We start from the raw sequence: 18,417 nt of genomic DNA on the forward strand, positions 1-18,417 counted from the left end.
ATAATGGAGAATTTCAATAAGCATTTTTCTACTGCTGGCCATGCTTTCCACCTGGCTACCCTATCCTGGTCAACAGCCCAGCACACCCAACAGCAACTTGCCCAAGCCTCCCCTTTCTCCTTCACCCAAATCCAGATAGCGGATGTTCTGAAAGAGCTGCAATATCTGGACCCCTACAAATCAGCAGAGCTAGACAATCTGGACCCTCTCTTTCTAAAATTATCAGCCGAAATTGTTGCAACCCCTATTACTAGCCTGTTCAACCAAAGATTGGGGATCTCTTTAAAGGGGGAGACACTCTAGACCCAAACTGTTACAGACCTATATCTATCCTACCCTGCCTTTCTAAGGTCTTTGAAAGCCAAGTTAACAAACAGATCACCGAGCATTTCGATTCCCACCGTACCTTCTCTGCTATGCAATCTGGTTTCAGAGCTGGTCATGGGTGCACCTCAGCCACGCTCAAGGTCCTAAACGTTATCATAACCGCCATCGATAAGAGACAATACTGTGCAGCTGTCTTCATCGACCTGGCCAAGGCTTTCAACTCCGTCAATCACCACATTCTTATCGGCAGACTCAACAGCATTGGTTTCTCAAATAACTGCCTCCCCTGGTTCACCAACTACTTCTCAGACAGAGTTCAGTGTGTCAAATCTGAGGGCCTGTAGTCCGGACCTCTGGCAGTCTCTATGGGGGTGCCACAGGGTTCAATTCTCGGGCCGACTCTTTTCTCTGAATACATCAATGATGTCGCTCTTGCTGCTGGTGATTCTCTGATCCACTTCTACGCAGACGTCACCATTTTGTATACTTCTGGCCCTTCTTTGGACGCTGTGTTAACTAACCTCCAGACGAGCTTCATTGCCTTATAACACTCCTTCCGAGGCCTCCAACTGCTCTTAAATGCAAGTAAAATTAAATGCATGCTCTTCAACCAATCACTGCCCGCACCTGACCGCCCGTCTAGCATCACTACTCTGGACGGTTCTGACTTAGAATATGTGGACAACTACAAATACCTAGGTGTCTGGTTAAACTGTAAACTCTCCTTCCAGACTCACATTAAGCATCTCCAATCCCAAAATAAATCTAGAATTGGCTTCCTATTTTGCAACAAAGCATCCTCACTCATGCTGCCAAACATACCCTCGTAAAACTGACTCCTTGACTTCGGCGATGTCATTTACAAAATAGCCTCCAACACTCTACTCAACAAATTGGATGCAGTCTAACACAGTGCCATCCGTTTTGTCACTAAAGGCCCATATACTACCCACCACTGCGACCTGTATGCTCTCGTTGGCTGGCCCTCGCTTCATATTTGTCGCCAAACCCACTATCTCCAGGTCATCTATAAGTCTTTGCTAGGTAAAGCCCTGCCTTATCTCAGCTCACTAGTCACCATAGCATTACCCACCCATAGCATGCGCTCCAGCAGGTATATTTCACTGGTCACCCCCAAAGCCAACTCCTCAATTTTGCTTTATCTTGGCCAGGTCGCAGTTGTAAATGAGAACTTGTTCTCAACTAGCCTACGTGGTTAAATAATGGTAAAATAAAAATACATTTCATACATGTGGTGGTGCAGAGCCATTGACCCACACCATCCTGAAGAATGACAGCTCAGTGTTGTATACTGGCCTTCCTCATAGTGTTTTCTTTGTCCATGTAGCGTTTCTGCAGAAATTCTACATGTCTAACTTCAAAATACATTTCACTGATCAAATACTGATAACCTTGATGAAGCTGAAGCTGAATCTACTCCAGGGTGATCTTTCTGAATGCTTTGCTGTGTCCGAGGGAGTAGGGAGCAGAATCCTTTCCTACTGGATTGAGACAAAGGAGGAGCACATGAGGATCTACAGTCCATGGCTGCCGAGGGAGACAATCCAGAAAACAATGCCTCAGTGCTTCAAAGAGAAGTTCCCCAACACCACTTGAATCATCAATTGCTCTGAAACCACTCTTCAGAAAGCACACAATCTAACTTCCAGAGGGGAGTCATTCAGCCACTATTATTCCAGAAATACTCTACAGTATTTGGTTGCCATTTCTCCATGTGGACTCGTTATGTTCATTTCTCCTGTATATGGAGGCATATGCAGTGACAAGTTCATCACCGAAAACTCTGGCTTCCTTCAATACCTAAGTCCTGGCGATGAAGTTATGGCAGACGGGCTTCACCATCCGAGATCTGCTGTATGAGAGGAAGGTAAACCTTGCCATACCAGCCTTCACCCAGAAAGGAGAGCAGCTGTTTGACGAGGATGTCACAAGAACCCATAGTTCTCCCCCTTCATACAGACTGGCCCATAGTTCTCCCCATTCACACAAACTTACCCACAGTGCTCTCCCTTCACACAAACTGACCCCTAGTGCTTTCCCTTCACACAAATTGACCCACAGTGCTCTCCATTCACACAAACTGACCCACAGTGCTTTCCCTTAACACAGACTGGCCCATAGTTCTCCCCCTTCACACAGACTGATCCACAGTTGCTCCCCCTTCACACAGACTGACCCACAGTGCTCTACGTTCACACAAACTGACCCACAGTGCTCTCCCTTCACACAAACTGACCCCTAGTGCTTTCCCTTCACACAAATTGACCCACAGTGCTCTCCATTCACACAAACTAACCCACAGTGCTTTCCCTTAACACAGACTGGCCCATAGTTCTCCCCCTTCACACAGACTGATCCACAGTTGCTCTCCCTTCACACAGACTGACACACAGTGCACCCCTTTCACACAGACTGACACACAGTGCACCCCTTTCACACAAACTGACCCACAGTGCACCCCTTTCACACAAACTGACCCACAGTGCACCCCTTTCACACAAACTGACCCACAGTGCTCTCCGTTCACACAGACTGAAGAGACTTCTGTATGTAACTGGGTTAAATTAGTACAACTAACCCCTCATCTTGAAATACGACCAACCCACACCTTCACATTTATTTTTTAGTGGTACAGCTGGCTAAGGTCTTTTCAAGAGGGCTTTCAAAAATGTTTGACAAAGGACTCAAGATCAATTACCAATAAGGTTTTGTGAGCGAAGACAATGTACTGTTAAGCAAGAGTGCTGTTCATTACATGTAGATAATAGCGATTGTAATGTATTTAATATGGGCTGATAAATAAAATACATCTGATAACATATACACACACACAGACACACACACAGACACACACACACACACACACACACACGCACACACACACAGACACACACACACAGACACACACACACACACAGACACACACACACACACACGCACACACACACAGACACACACACACACACAGACACACACACACAGAGACACACACAAACACACAGACACACACACACAGACACACACAGACACACACACACAGACACACACACAGACACACACACACACAGACACACACACAGACACACACACAGACACACACACACATGCACACACAGACACACGCACGCACACACAGACACACACACACAGACACACACACGCACACACACGCACACACACACACACACACACACACTTTAAGATAATAAGTATTATTCTGTCATAGTCCTCTTTATCAAATCAGATGGTATCGCTGCCCATGTGACAGGGTCAATTCAGCACAAACAGCTAAACCCACAACAGCATCAGCCTGATTCCATAAACATTATAGAACAATAGAGAGTCTGTGATATTATCAATAGGAATCCAATAGAGATTATAGCCAGACGACGAACAGAGCTGGGAGGAAATACAGATACCAATGACAGAAGCAAATTGAAATAAAATGGCAGTTGATAATTTTTTCACGAAGCTGTTTATAAAAAAAAATTACAGTTAACTACAAATTCTTATTTACAATGACAACCTACTTTGGCTAATCCTTAACTCGGACGATGCTGTGCCAACTGTGCGCCGCCCCATGGGACTCCCAATCACAGCCGGATGTGATACAACCTGGATTCGAACCAGGTACTACATTGACGCTCTGGCACTGTGATGCAATGCCTTACACTGCTGTCTCACACGGCAGCTGCCATTCGAGATGCTGGGTAAGGCGATGAAGGTAGGGAGATGGTGGATGGAGGCATTGAGAGAGAGACAGTAGGGCTAATTCATATAGAGTTGAGACTGAGACTATCCTGAGACTATTCATGTGTGGGGTTGCTTCTCAGCCAAGGGAGTGGGCTCACTCACAATTTTGCCTAAGAACACAGCCATGAATAAAGAATGGTACCAACACATCCTCCAAGAGCAACTTCTCCCAACCATCCGGGAACAGTTTGGTGATGAACAATGCCTTTACCAGCATGATGGAGCACCTTGTCATAAGGAAAAAGTGATAACTAAATGGCTCAAGGAAAAAACATTGATATTTTGGGTCCATGGCCAGGAAACTCCACCGACCTTAATCCCACAGAGAACTTGTGGTCAATCCTCAAGAGGCGGGTGGACAAACAAAAACCCACAAATTCTGACAAACTCCAAGCATTGATTATGCAAGAATGGGCTGCCATCAGTCAGGATGTGGCCCAGAAGTTAATTGACAGCATGCCAGGGCGGATTGCAGAGGTCTTGAAAAAGAAGGGTCAACACTGCAAATATTGACTCTATGCATCAACTTCATGTAATTGTCAATAAAAGCCTTCCACTTATGAAATGCTTGTAATTATACTTTAGTATTCCATAGTAACATCTGACAAAAATATCTAAAGACACTGAAGCAGCAAACTTGGTGGAAATTAATATTTGTGTCATTCTCAAAACTTTTGACCACGACTGTACCTCCACCCTCCTCTCTCTGTGTTTCTTTCCTTTCTCCAACCCTATTGCTTGCTTCCTTATCACCATCTTACTGCTCTGCCCCCTGTAAACACTGTCTACATCTCCTGGTGCTCTATTTCTCTCCATTCACTTTTTCTTTCCCTTTCTCTCCTTTATTATTTGTGTCACTCTCTCTCTCTCTCGCCCTGATCTCTTTCTCTCTCACTCTCTCCTCTAGGGGCAGTAGAGGGCAGAATGTCTTCCACAGTGAGTGTTTGAGGAGTTCAAGCAAACAGCACCTCAAGTCTCTAAAACACATACCAAGAACATTCTCTGTTAGGACGTTTGCCACTGAAATCTGTGTATGTACACCTCTATCAGACATTCACACATCTAGAATAAGTTAAGAACGGATTCCCCATCCTGTATTTTCCATACTCTATGTAGTGAACGTTATATTTAGTAAACCTCGTCTTTGTGCTCGCGGAGAGACAATCAGAATGCTTGGTCTGGAAGAACAGGAAACCAATCAGCGCCCACACCTAGAGGTCAGTCAGAGGTCAGTGTGATGTCGTGCCCCCCGGCCCCCCAGCCTCCACCGCCTTCATTCCATGACAAAGCGAGCGGGTTTGGTTACCAAGGAAACAGGCAGTTTTCCATTGGGATGTTGGAACATTTAGGAAGGGTACGGTTGCTTTGTTGCCGGGGTGATGATGGATTCTCACCATGGATATGTAATCACTACAGTTATGGTGATTAAGACAACAGAGGAGGAGAGCGACCTTTATCTAGCAGTAATGTTAAAACAAAATGTTTCCAGGGTTCGAAACGGTCTAATCGAACACCAACACCATCCTCATATTAGCTCCCCTTTTCCTGGTTCAGTGGAGAGCAGCTGAGAACACAGATAGCCTACAGAAATCAAACAAGGAAGACACACACAGGCGCCTTGGTGAGAGGGAAACACACACACACACAAACAATCCTTGTGTCTGTCTGTTTCTCTTCTGTCGCAACAAAAATGGCCTATTGCCATGTCAACCGTGTGTGCCGTTCTGCTACAGCTGTGATGTATGTGGTGACACTTTTGACCCCCTGGTGAACTCTGGAAGGCAGGATCCCTGCAGAGTCCAGATAGACTCCTCTGAAAGGGTCTATGCTTGGTCTATTCTGGGTCTATCCTGGTGAGGTCACGTCAACTCAGCCACGCATTAATACCATGGCAACAAAATCATAACACAACTATCCAAGCAACAAAATCCAAGCAAAATCCCACCAACCTACTACTATGACAACTGAATCTACAGTACCAATGTGCAATGCAACAAATCAACACCATTTTCAAACATTCCACAAATAAGTATAGGTTACATCAAATTGTATAAATGTACATACTTACATTTTTCAAGGGCAACACAGCCTTTTCAACTCTTTTCAAGGTGACTTTCTCTATCCTGCTATAAATGTACATATTTAACAATAACGTAATTAATATTTGTATGTATATTTTGTGTTGGGAAGGGGAGGAGAGTTGCTCAACGAAAGTTTTGGCCTCTAAGTAGAAGTATTCTTTAGGCACAGATCTGAGATTAGCTTTCCTTAACTTAATCTTAATCATAACCATTGCAAAGCAAAAAAGCTAACTGACCTCAGATCAATGTCTAGGAATAACTTCATTCTTCTCAATTCAAGTTTTAGTCTGTATTGTCTTTTTGTGCCCCAGATGTATTTGTGGAGCTCGTACCTGCTTACCTTGTACACGTCGGACGCCACTGAGTCATCAGGGTTTGTTCTGCTGACATTGAATACTGCAGTACGGGCTCGCAGCATGATACCGGTTTTTCCGTTCATCCAGGGTTTTTGGTTGGGGTGTCCCGATTGTTATTGTGGGTACAACGTCATCAACACATTTCCTAATGAAGCCTGTGACTGAGAATGTATATTCCTCAATGTTGATTGATGAGTCCTGGGTGGATGTATTTAACTTTGGTACACCAGGAGTTGTCTGGTTGAATAGCAGAGTCAAGTGTATTGTCCATAAGCCATGTCTCAGTAAAAATAAAGACACAGCATTCCCTGATCCCCCTCTTTGATTGAAGCCTTGCTCTGAGTTCTCAAAGTGTATTTTCCAGCGATTGGACATTAGCCGTCAGGACGCTAGGAAGAGGAGGTCGTGTAGCCTGTCTTTTCAGCTTGGACTCCCCCTTTCCTTCCTCTTCTTCGTTGCCTTCTGTCATCTTCGTCAGCAGCAACAGGTCAGCCCGCTGGAGTGAATGCAGTATTCCAGATCTGGGAGGCTGAGATATGCAGGTGTAGCTTCCAATTCATGATCCAGAAGTGTTTGTCGGTCCTGGAAATTATTGCATGAACATTATGAGCAAACAAAGTAATAATTAACGCAAAACTAGCCAAAACAAAGTGGTGGAGCAGGAACCGGCAACACGCGGGCCCTCCTCAATCCAGCCATCTAATTTCTTTACAATCGGAGAGACAATATACACTTGGAGAGACAGCATATAAACTTGGAGTGAAAATATATACGCTTGTCGAGGTCAAACACAACTGCATAAAAACTTTACATGTACGGGTGGGAGAACGTGCATGTACACACACAGAAAGTGCCAACTCACACCCATACACACTCATTATGTAAACCCACAAGTCTCTCCTCATCTGGTAATTTTGTCAGGATAAGTTGCATGATCTTTCCACTAGGAGTGCTGCAGCTTTGCACAAGCACTGAGCTCCCTCTCCCTGACTCATGCACAGTAGAATGATCATATGATGGCTAGGCAAGTACTGCCAAGTAATACACTATCTACACTGAACAAAAATATAAAATCAACATGTACAGTGTTGGTCATATGTTTCATGAGCTGAAATAAAAGATCCCAGAAATGTTCCATATGCACAAAAAGCTTATTCCTCTCAAATGTTGAGCACAAATTTGTTTACAAATCTGTTAATGAGCATTTCTCCTTTGCCAAGATAATCCATCCACATGACAGGTGTGGCATATCAAGAAGTTGATTAAACATCAATATCATTACACAGGTGCACCTTGTGCTGGGGACAAGAAAAGTCCCCTTTAACATTTGCCGTTTTGTCACACAACACAATGCCACAGATGTCTCAAGTTTTGCAATTGGCATGCTGATTGCAGGAATGTCCACCAGAAATGTTGCCTGGGAATATAATGTTAATTTCTATACCATAAGCTGCCGCCCACATAGTTTTAGAGAATTTGGCAGCACGTCCAACCGGCCTCACAATTGTAGACCATGTGATGACGTTGTGTGGGTGAGCAGTTTGCTGATGTCAACGTTGTGAACAGAGTGCCCCATGGAGGTGGTGGGGTTATGATACGGTCAGGCATAAGCTACAGACAACAAACCCAGTTGCATTTTATAGATGGCAATTTGAATGCACAGAGAAACCGTGACGAGATCCAGAGACCCATTGTCGTGTCATTCATCCGGCACCATCACCTCATGTTTCAGAATGATAATGCATGGCCCCATGTCGCAAAGATCTGTACACAATTCCTGGAAGCTGTAAATGTCCCAGTTCTTCCATGGCCTGCATACTCACCATACATGTCACCCATTGAACATGTTTGGGATGCTCTGGATTGACGTGTACAACAACGTGTTCCAGTTCCCGCAAATATCCAGCAACTTCGCATTGAAGAGGAGTGGGACAACATTCCACAGGCCACAATCAACAGCTTGATCAACTCTATGTGAAGGAGATGTGTTGTGCTTCATGAGGCAAATGCTGGTCACACCAGATACTGACTGGTTTTCTGGTCCATGCTCCTACCTTTTTTTTAAGGTATCTGTGACCAACAGATGCATATCTGTATTCCTACTGCCAGTACTACTACTGAAATCTATAGATTAGGGTCTACTTTATTTATTTCAATTAACTGATTTCCTTATATGAACTGTAACTCAGTAAAATCTTTGAAATGATTGCATGTTGAATTTAAAAATAAAAAAAAGTTCAGTAGTTTGTATTTAAGTCAGTAATCCTTCATTTGAGTCCAGTTATAGCCATGATGTAGGAGGGAGAATGTAAATGATTAAACAGCTAAATTGTTATAACAGATTCCCCTACAGTTCTTCATTAATGTATGGAGATATTTCATTACATTGTTGTACACCTTGCAGTACACCAAAATGAACAAGGCAGTACATTTCTAACAGCTTTTAGGGTAAATTCCATTTATATAATCCTCTAAATGACAAGTAACACACATAGGTCCCCACTATAGACTTAACACTGATGACTAGCTAACTAAACACACGTTCTACAAACACCTTAGTTCCTCATCAACATTGAGTTAGGGTTAGTTAGGTTAAGTTAGACATGTTTTCTACTCTGAGAAAACATGTGAAGACATTAAAAAAAACTAAAACAAAAAGGAACATTCAATTTTCCTCTGCAGCCAGAAGCCCCTGTCAGAGATGTTTGTCCAGGTTACACTCTGGGGGTCATGACCTTCTCAGAAACACTCTGAAACCCTGGTCTACAGGTTGTGAACCCATCTCATCCTGCAGAACGAGAGAGAGAGGAAGAGAGAGAAATCCACATAAGACACAGTATGGTGGAGCTCTACAGCTTAAAAAGAAGGGGTGTACAGGCCGTGTTAGCAATAGACAAATAAATGAACAACTAAATGTGAATGTATCGTTTATATGAGTGTATGAATTAACAAGTGTGAGTCATTGTGCTACAAAACAAGTGTCTATGTATATGGACCCTGCCTATCATGGTCATCCCATTTAGGGTCCAGCCACCTCTCCTTCTCCCCCTCCTCCCCTCCCCCCCTCCTCCCTTCCTCCCCCCTCCTCCCCCCTCCTCCCCTTCCTCCCCCCTCCTCCCCCCTTCCTCCACCCTCCTCCACTTCCTCCCCCCTCCTCCACCCTCCTCCCCTCCTCCCCTTCCTCCCCCCTCCACCCTTCCTCCCCTTCCTCCCCCCTCCTCCACTCCTCCTCCCTCCTCCACCCTTCCTCCACCCTCCTCCCCCCTCCTCCCCCCTCCTCCCCTTCCTCCCCCTCCCCCCTCCTCCCCTCCTCCCCTTCCTCCCCCCTCCTCCCTGTCCTGCCAGTAATGTTGAGTGGGTGACCTTTTCTCTCAGCTAATCCACAGCAAAAAGGCCTAATTACTGCTGCCGCTCCACAAGCCTCCTCAGGCCCAATAATCAATACACCCGATCGGCCCAAGGATCACCCCGTCACATGCCACTGTGTCGCGGTACGTGTGTTTGTGTATGTGTGTGTGTGTGTGTGTGTGTGTGTGTGTGTGTGTGTGTGTGTGTGTGTGTGTGTGTGTGTGTGTGTGTGAGTGTGTGTGTGTGAGAGAGAGAGAGAGAGAGAGAGAGAGAGAGAGAGAGAGAGAGAGAGAGAGAGAGAGAGAGAGAGAGAGAGAAAGAGAGCATGTGTGTATGTCTGAGAACATGTGTTCCACTAGCACAAAAATAAGACAAAATGAGATGATACAGAAAGGGAGAGAATGAAGGTAGACAAGAGAGCCCCCCCACACACACACATACACAAACACCCTCCCTGTTGTGAATGTTGTGACACCAGTTGACCTTATTGAGCTGCTGTTGTATAAAGAGGCTCTGATTAGAATAGCTTCCCTTTAACCTTTACGGGACTGACGTGCCTTGGGAACAATCATTGGTTTATGCAATGAGATCAACATATTCTGTCGTTATTAAGCTGAACAGTGGTGGCATCTCTCTGTAAGAACTTCCTGTATGTCTTCTAAAGAAGGTGCATTCTGGAACAGTAACTGTTAGTAGTAGTGGGATGGTTTTTAAAGACTCTTTGTGGGGTTGATATGAAATGCCTTAAGCACTCTTACTTCACTAGATTTCCCCGCTTGTCTGCTGCGTGTGTGTTTGTCTCTCTCTCTCGCTCTCTCTCTCTCTCTCTCTCTCTCTCTCTGTCTCTCTCTCTCTCTCTCTCTCTCTCAGACAACTTGGTGGTGAAAATAAGGATATAACCCAAATTGCACCCTATTCCCTACTTAGGGCACAACTTTCGACCAGACCACTATCAAACGTAGTGCACTATATAGGAATAGGGTGCAATTTGAGACGTATCCCAACACTTTGGATGCTATGTACAAGAACAAGTTTCTAAACTGAGTGTCCCATCTGAATACCGTCATAGTTAACCTATGATCTTAGTACATTAGGAAACGGTAAGACATGGTCAAGCAATTGACACAGTGCAGTATGACACAGTTATGACATCATCGGGAACAGTCAACCTAAATGCAAGTCACGACTCGATCAACCCCGGTCAAAACATCCTGACATGTGGTCAACATTGGTTAACCTATCGACACTTTGGCTTTATGACCTGGTCAGCAATGGTCAATGGCTGATCTATTGAAATGGAGCATTATGACAGAGTCCACCACATTGACAAGTGTTTATGACATCAATAACCATGGTAACCTGTGAACACTAGAATTATGACATGATTAGCAATGGTCAAGGGGCTTCTTTCACAGAGATCATATGAAATTCCACTAAATTAATGGAGCTGATACATTTGATTCAATGCAATTCCATCTTTGTGGACTGCAACCATTACAGAATAATTCACTCAATAACCCCCCAGTAGAGCACAATTTCATGCAGACTAAATATAGCCAAATTATGTTGGCTAATTGTCATGATCTATGAACAATTTAGAATAGGCTAGGAAGTTGTCGGTCTCGTTTGATAGGTCTACTGTTGTCGGTCTGGTATGATAGGCCTACTGTTGTTGGTCTGGTTGATAGGCCTACTGTTGTCGGTCTGGTTGATAGGCCTTCTGTTGTCGGTCTGGTTTGATAGGCCTACTGTTGTTGGTCTGGTTTGATAGGTTTACTGTTATCAGTCTGGTTTGATAGGCCTACTGTTGTCGGTCTGGTTTGATAGGCCTACTGTTGTCAGTCTGGTTTGATAGGCCTACTGTTGTTGGTCTGGTTTGATAGGCCTACTGTTGTTGGTCTGGTTTGATAGGCCTACTGTTGTCTGTCTGGTTTGATAGGTAAACTGTTTTCAGTCTGGTTTGATAGGCCTTCTGTTGTCGGTCTGGTTTGATAGGCCTATTGTTAGTCATTGATAGGCCTACTGTTGTCTGTCTGGTTTGATAGGCCCACTGTTGTCAGTCTGGTTTGATAGGCCTACTGTCGTTGGTCTGGTTTGATAAGCCTACTGTCATTGGTCTGGTTTGATAGGCCCACTGTTGTTGGTCTGGTTTGATAGGCCTCCTGTCATTGGTCTGGTTTGATAGGCCTACTGTTGTCTGTCTGGTTTGATAGGTAAACTGTTTTCAGTCTGGTTTGATAGGCCTTCTGTTGTCGGTCTGGTTTGATAGGCCTATTGTTAGTCATTGATAGGCCTACTGTTGTCTGTCTGGTTTGATAGGCCTTCTGTTGTCGGTCTGGTTTGATAGGCCTACTGTTGTTGGTCTGGTGTGATAGGCCTACTGTTGTTGGTATGGTTTGATAGGCCCACTGTTGTTGGTCTGGTTTGATAGGCCTTCTGTCATTGGTCTGGTTTGATAAGCCTACTGTCATTGGTCTGGTTTGATAGGCCTTCTGTTGTCGGTCTGGTTGATAGGCCTACTGTTGTTGGTCCTGTTTGATAGGCCTTCTGTTGTTGGTCTGGTTTGATAGGCCTACTGTTGTTGGTCTGGTTTGATAGGCCTACTGTTGTCTGTCTGGTTTGATAGGTAAACTGTTTTCAGTCTGGTTTGATAGGCCTTCTGTTGTCGGTCTGGTTTGATAGGCCTATTGTTAGTCATTGATAGGCCTACTGTTGTCTGTCTGGTTTGATAGGCCTTCTGTTGTCGGTCTGGTTGATAGGCCTACTGTTGTTGGTCTGGTGTGATAGGCCTACTGTTGTTGGTCTGGTTTGATAGGCCCACTGTTGTTGGTCTGGTTTGATAGGCCTCCTGTCATTGGCCTGGTTTGATAGGCCTTCTGTTGTCGGTCTGGTTGATAGGCCTACTGTTGTTGGTCCTGTTTGATAGGCCTTCTGTTGTTGGTCTGGTTTGATAGGCCTACTGTTGTTGGTCTGGTTTGATAGGCCTACTGTTGTTGGTCTGGTTTGATAAGCCTACTGTCATTGGTCTGGTTTGATAGGCCTTCTGTTGTCGGTCTGGTTGATAGGCCTACTGTTGTTGGTCCTGTTTGATAGGCCTTCTGTTGTTGGTCTGGTTTGATAGGCCTACTGTTGTTGGTCTGGTTTGATAGGCCTACTGTTGTTGGTCTGGTTGATAGGCCTACTGTTGTTGGTCCTGTTTGATAGGCCTACTGTTGTCGGTCTGGTTTGATAGGTTTACTGTTATCAGTCTGGTTTGATAGGCCTACTGTTGTCGGTCTGGTTTGATAGGCCTACTGTTATCAGTCTGGTTTGATAGGCCTACTGTTGTCGGTCTGGTATGATAGGCCTTCTGTTGTCGGTCTGGTTTGATAGGCCTACTGTTGTTGGTCTGGTGTGATAGGCCTATTGCTGTTGGTTTGGTTTGATAGGTTTACTGTTGTCAGTCTGGTTTGATAGGCCTACTGTTGTCGTTGGTCTGGTTTGATAGGCCTTCTGTTGTCAGTCTGGTTTTATAGGCCTACTGTTGTTGGTCTGGTGTGATAGGCCTACTGTTGTTGGTCTGGTATGATAGGTGTACTGTTGTCTGTCTGGTTTGATAGGCCTCCTGTTCTCGTTGGCCTGGTTTGATAGGCCTTCTGTTGTCAGTCTGGTTTGATATGCCTACTGTTATCAGTCTGGTTTGATAGGCCTACTGTTGTCAGTCTGGTTTGATATGCCTACTGTTATCAGTCTGGTTTGATAGGCCTACTGTTGCCAGTCTGGTTTAATAGGCCTACTGTTGTCGGTCTGGTTTGATAGGTTAACTGTTGTCAGTCTGGTTTGATAGGCCTTCTGTTGTCGGTCTGGTTTGATAGGGCTACTGTTGTCAGTCTGGTTTGATAGGCCTTCTGTTGTCGGTCTGGTTTGATAGGTAAATTGTTGTCAGTCTGGTCCCGACTGTTATCGTTGGTCTGGTTTGATAGGCCTACTGTTGTCGGTCTGGTTTGATAGGGCTACTGTTGTCAGTCTGGTTTGATAGGCCTTCTGTTGTCGGTCTGGTTTGATAGGTAAATTGTTGTCAGTCTGGTCCCGACTGTTATCGTTGGTCTGGTTTGATAGGCCTACTGTTGTCAGTCTGGTTTGATATGCCTACTGTTATCAGTCTGGTTTGATAGGCCTACTGTTGCCAGTCTGGTTTAATAGGCCTACTGTTGTCGGTCTGGTTTGATAGGTTAACTGTTGTCAGTCTGGTTTGATAGGCCTTCTGTTGTCAGTCTGGTTTGATATGCCTACTGTTATCAGTCTGGTTTGATAGGCCTACTGTTGTCAGTCTGGTTTGATATGCCTACTGTTATCAGTCTGGTTTGATAGGCCTACTGTTGCCAGTCTGGTTTAATAGGCCTACTGTTGTCGGTCTGGTTTGATAAGTTAACTGTTGTCAGTCTGGTTTGATAGGCCTTCTGTTGTCGGTCTGGTTTGATAGGTAAATTGTTGTCAGTCTGGTCCCGACTGTTATCGTTGGTCTGGTTTGATAGGCCTACTGTTGTCGGTCTGGTTTGATAGGGCTACTGTTGTCAGTCTGGTTTGATAGGCCTTCTGTTGTCGGTCTGGTTTGATAGGTAAATTGTTGTCAGTCTGGTCCCGACTGTTATCGTTGGTCTGGTTTGATAGGCCTACTGTTGTCAGTCTGGTTTGATATGCCTACTGTTATCAGTCTGGTTTGATAGGCCTACTGTTGCCAGTCTGGTTTAATAGGCCTACTGTTGTCGGTCTGGTTTGATAGGTTAACTGTTGTCAGTCTGGTTTGATAGGCCTTCTGTTGTCGGTCTGGTTTGATAGGCCTACTGTTGTTGGTCTGGTTTGATAGGCCTACTGTTGTTGGTCTGGTTTGATAGGCCTTCTGTTGTCGGTCTGGTTTGATAGGGCTACTGTTGTTGGTCTGGTTTGATAGGCCTACTGTTGTTGGTCTGGTTTGATAGGCCTTCTGTTGTTGGTCTGGTTTGATAGGCCTACTGTTGTTGGTCTGGTTTGATAGGCCTACTGTTGTTGGTCTGGTTTGATAGGCCTACTGATGTTGGTCTGGTTTGAAAAGCCTACTGTTGTTGGTCTGGTATGATAGGCCTTCTGTTGTCGGTCTGGTTTGATAGGCCTTCTGTTGTTGGTCTGGTATGATAGGCCTTCTGTTGTTGGTCTGGTATGATAGGCCTTCTGTTGTCGGTCTGGTATGATAGGCCTGTTGTCGGTCTGGTTTGATAGGCCTACTGTTGTTGGTCTGGTTTGATAGGCCTACTGTTGTTGATCTGGTTTGATAGGCCTTCTGTTGTCGGTCTGGAAAATCGGTGCAAGATTGTAGGAAGAGATCCCTCCCCCCCAGTAGCTTAGAGGGTTTAAATCTTATTATGATATAGATTTATAATTCTATAGTTGCTCTATCAATATGGAGCATTATGACATAGTCAACCGTGCTCACAAAGTATTATGACATCATTGACCATATTTAGCCTCCATACACTCTAGCTTTCTGGCCTGGTCAATGCTGTCAACCTATCAGCAGTAAGATCCTCATGACACAGTCTAACACAAACCACTTTCACACACCACTCATACCTGTGTGTGTGTGTGTGTGTGTGTGTGTGTGTGTGTGTGTGTGTGTGTGTGTGTGTGTGTGTGTGTGTGTGTGTGTTTGTGTGTGTGTGTGTGTGTGTGTGTGTGTGTGTGTGTGTGTGTGTGTGTGTGTGTGTGTGTGTGTGTGTGTGTGTGTGTGTGTGTGTGTGTTGAGGTATGTTTTCCGGTGTTTGTATGAGTGTTGTGTGAAGCAGGCACACAGTGTGTGAGTGTAGACCGAAGACATAAAATCCCAGAGTGCTACCACAGTCTGCAGAGTGAAACGCTGTGGTAATGTTTAGTTTGTGCAGGCTGGGGAGGGATTCCACGTAGGATAGAGGAGGAGAGGTCTCGGTCTTGTCACTCAGCCATATCCCATTGACACCTGAACCTCCGCTGACCGGGTCGTGACTGGCTCCCAGAGCAGGAGTAAACCATGGCTGAGGGGGCTGACCTTTAACCCTGAGACCACTCATCATCACCCCCATACGCCCCCTGCTCCCCTCTTCCCCTCGGCCTCTCTCTCATTCTCTCCCTCTCTCTTCACCAGCCACATTCACTCCCGTGGTTCACTCTTTAAACTGCGGTATTTCACAGAGAACAGACAGGGCAGCAGAAGTAGAAATAGTGTCTGTACTCTGGACAGTGGAGGTCTGTACTCTGGAGAGTGGAGGTCTGTACTCTGGACAGTAGAAGTCTGTATTCTGGATAGTAGAGGTCTGTATATTCTGGATAGTAGAAGTCTGTATTCTGGATAGTAGAGGTCTGTATTCTGGATAGTAGAAGTCTGTATTCTGGATAGTTGAGGTCTGTATTCTGGATAGTAGAGGTCTGTATTCTGGATAGTAGAGGTCTGTATTCTGGATAGTAGAAGTCTGTTTTCTGGATAGTAGAAGTCTGTATTCTAGATAGTAGATGTCTGTATTCTGGATAGTAGAGGTCTATATTCTGGATAGTAGAGGTCATTATTCTGGATAGTAGAAGCCTGTATTCTGGATAGTAGAAGTCTATTCTGGATAGTAGAAGTCTGTATTCTGGACAATATAAGTCTTTATTCTGGATAGTAGTCTGTTCCATGGTGAGTGAATAGATAAAGTACTGCAGAAAGGATACAGAAGACATTGTAGCCAGGACACACACACAATAAAACAAATCCTGACACATCCATGCTAATGTGTGTTCGTCCCCTGAGAGCTAGGCTTAATCCCAGGTTTACACTGATAGGACAACAAGGCTAATCCTGCTAACAGGGTGTGTATCTACAACCAGAACGCCTGAATCCCAAACACACAGTATTGACCCACCGAGAAGAGGAAGGGGGGAGAGAAAGAGAGAAAGCGAAAGAGAGGAAGAAGTTGAAAAGACAGAGGTGAGAAGGGAACCAGGGACAGGGGGAGTGGTGTGTGTGAGAGAGAGAGAGAGAGAGAGAGAGGGAGAGAGAGAGAGAGATAGAGATAGGGGGAAGGGGAGAGAGGGGGGAAGAGACAGAGAGAGAGCGAGAGAGGGGAGGAAAGGAAAGGGGGAGAGAGAGAGAGAGAGAGAGAGAGAGAGAGAGAGAGAGAAGAAAAAAATAAAATAATGAGGGGGGTAAGGCCAGAGAGATAGACAGGCCATGCTGTCAGGTATGCAGATGGGGGTGCAATCACATCAATGCAGGAGTGGGCACAAGCAGTCCCCCAGGACCATGTGACCAGAGAGACAGCACACACGTTGAGGCTAAAAGCTAACCTGTCAACCAAAGGCCAACATTTTGACTCCCTCTCATCCTGACCTCACATGCACAGACTCAGAACGGTGCTCTTCACAGAAAGTACTTGGGTTTGTTTCCGGGAAAAGATTAAGCCTAGTCCTGGACTAAAACACATGCTCAATGGAGAATCTCAGAGAGCTGAGTGAAGATGATTTTAGACCAGGACTAGGTTTATCTGTGTCAGGGAAACTGGCCCATATATCTAAGGTTTAGGGTTAATCTGGCTCTCAGTAACTGATTCTACAAACAGATGCTCCAGAATGACCTTGAAGTGCAAGGTGCTGTATCTGTGCAAACATTTAAAGGCAAATGAGGGAAATAGTTTAGACAGACAGGAACAGATGTACTGAAAATGTGCTTCTCCCTTTTTAACACACACAAAGCCTAATAACACACTGACCTCTGAATGTCAAACTCACTGCCTCTGTCTTTCTCTGTAGCTTATTGTTTATGTAGACAGCACAAAAGCGCACATGCACGCAATACACACGCACGCAACACACACACACACACCCACACACACACACACACACACAGCTCCTGTCATTATTCCCGCCGCCACGCTAACTCCAGCGGCTAACTGCCACTTCAGTATCGGCCTGAATCTGGCTGCCTGTCGGAATATCGCGTATGGTGGCGTTAACTTCCCAATCGGGATATCGGCTGCGGCGGGACTTAGCATGCACCTCAGGGGTGGGAGAGGCCGAGGAGCCAAATGCCAGTCTATAGATCGGAGAAGGGACTAAAGATCACATCATCGTCCGGCAGGACACAGGTGACACGGCGGACAACAGACGGCCGGACTGGGGACCCGATGATCCCTGCCAGGATGAGATGGGAGGAGAGGGGGGCGGAGGGACTGACGGAGGGGTTATAGACAAGCGCTGTCATTAGGACACACACACGTTGTTACGTGCCGGGTACACAGACACTCACACACACACACTGTCTGACGACGATGTTATAGACAAGTGCTGTCATTAGAATGGTCCCCGCAGGCCTTCGGACTGAGCCCTTAAGGCTCAAATGATAACGAGCGCTTCGGGGAGAGGAGAGAGGAAGGGATTGAGGGAGGGAGGGAGGAGGAGGAGGAGGAGGTTGAATGTCCAGTTGTCTGCAGGTGAGATGGTGGATCTGGAGAGGTCAACAGGCAACTGACACTGACACAGACACACACACACACACACACACACACATA

Source organism: Oncorhynchus mykiss, chromosome 30 (assembly GCF_057628025.1).
Source record: "Oncorhynchus mykiss isolate SJ-2025 chromosome 30, ASM5762802v1, whole genome shotgun sequence".
Classification (NCBI taxonomy): Eukaryota; Metazoa; Chordata; class Actinopteri; order Salmoniformes; family Salmonidae; genus Oncorhynchus; species Oncorhynchus mykiss.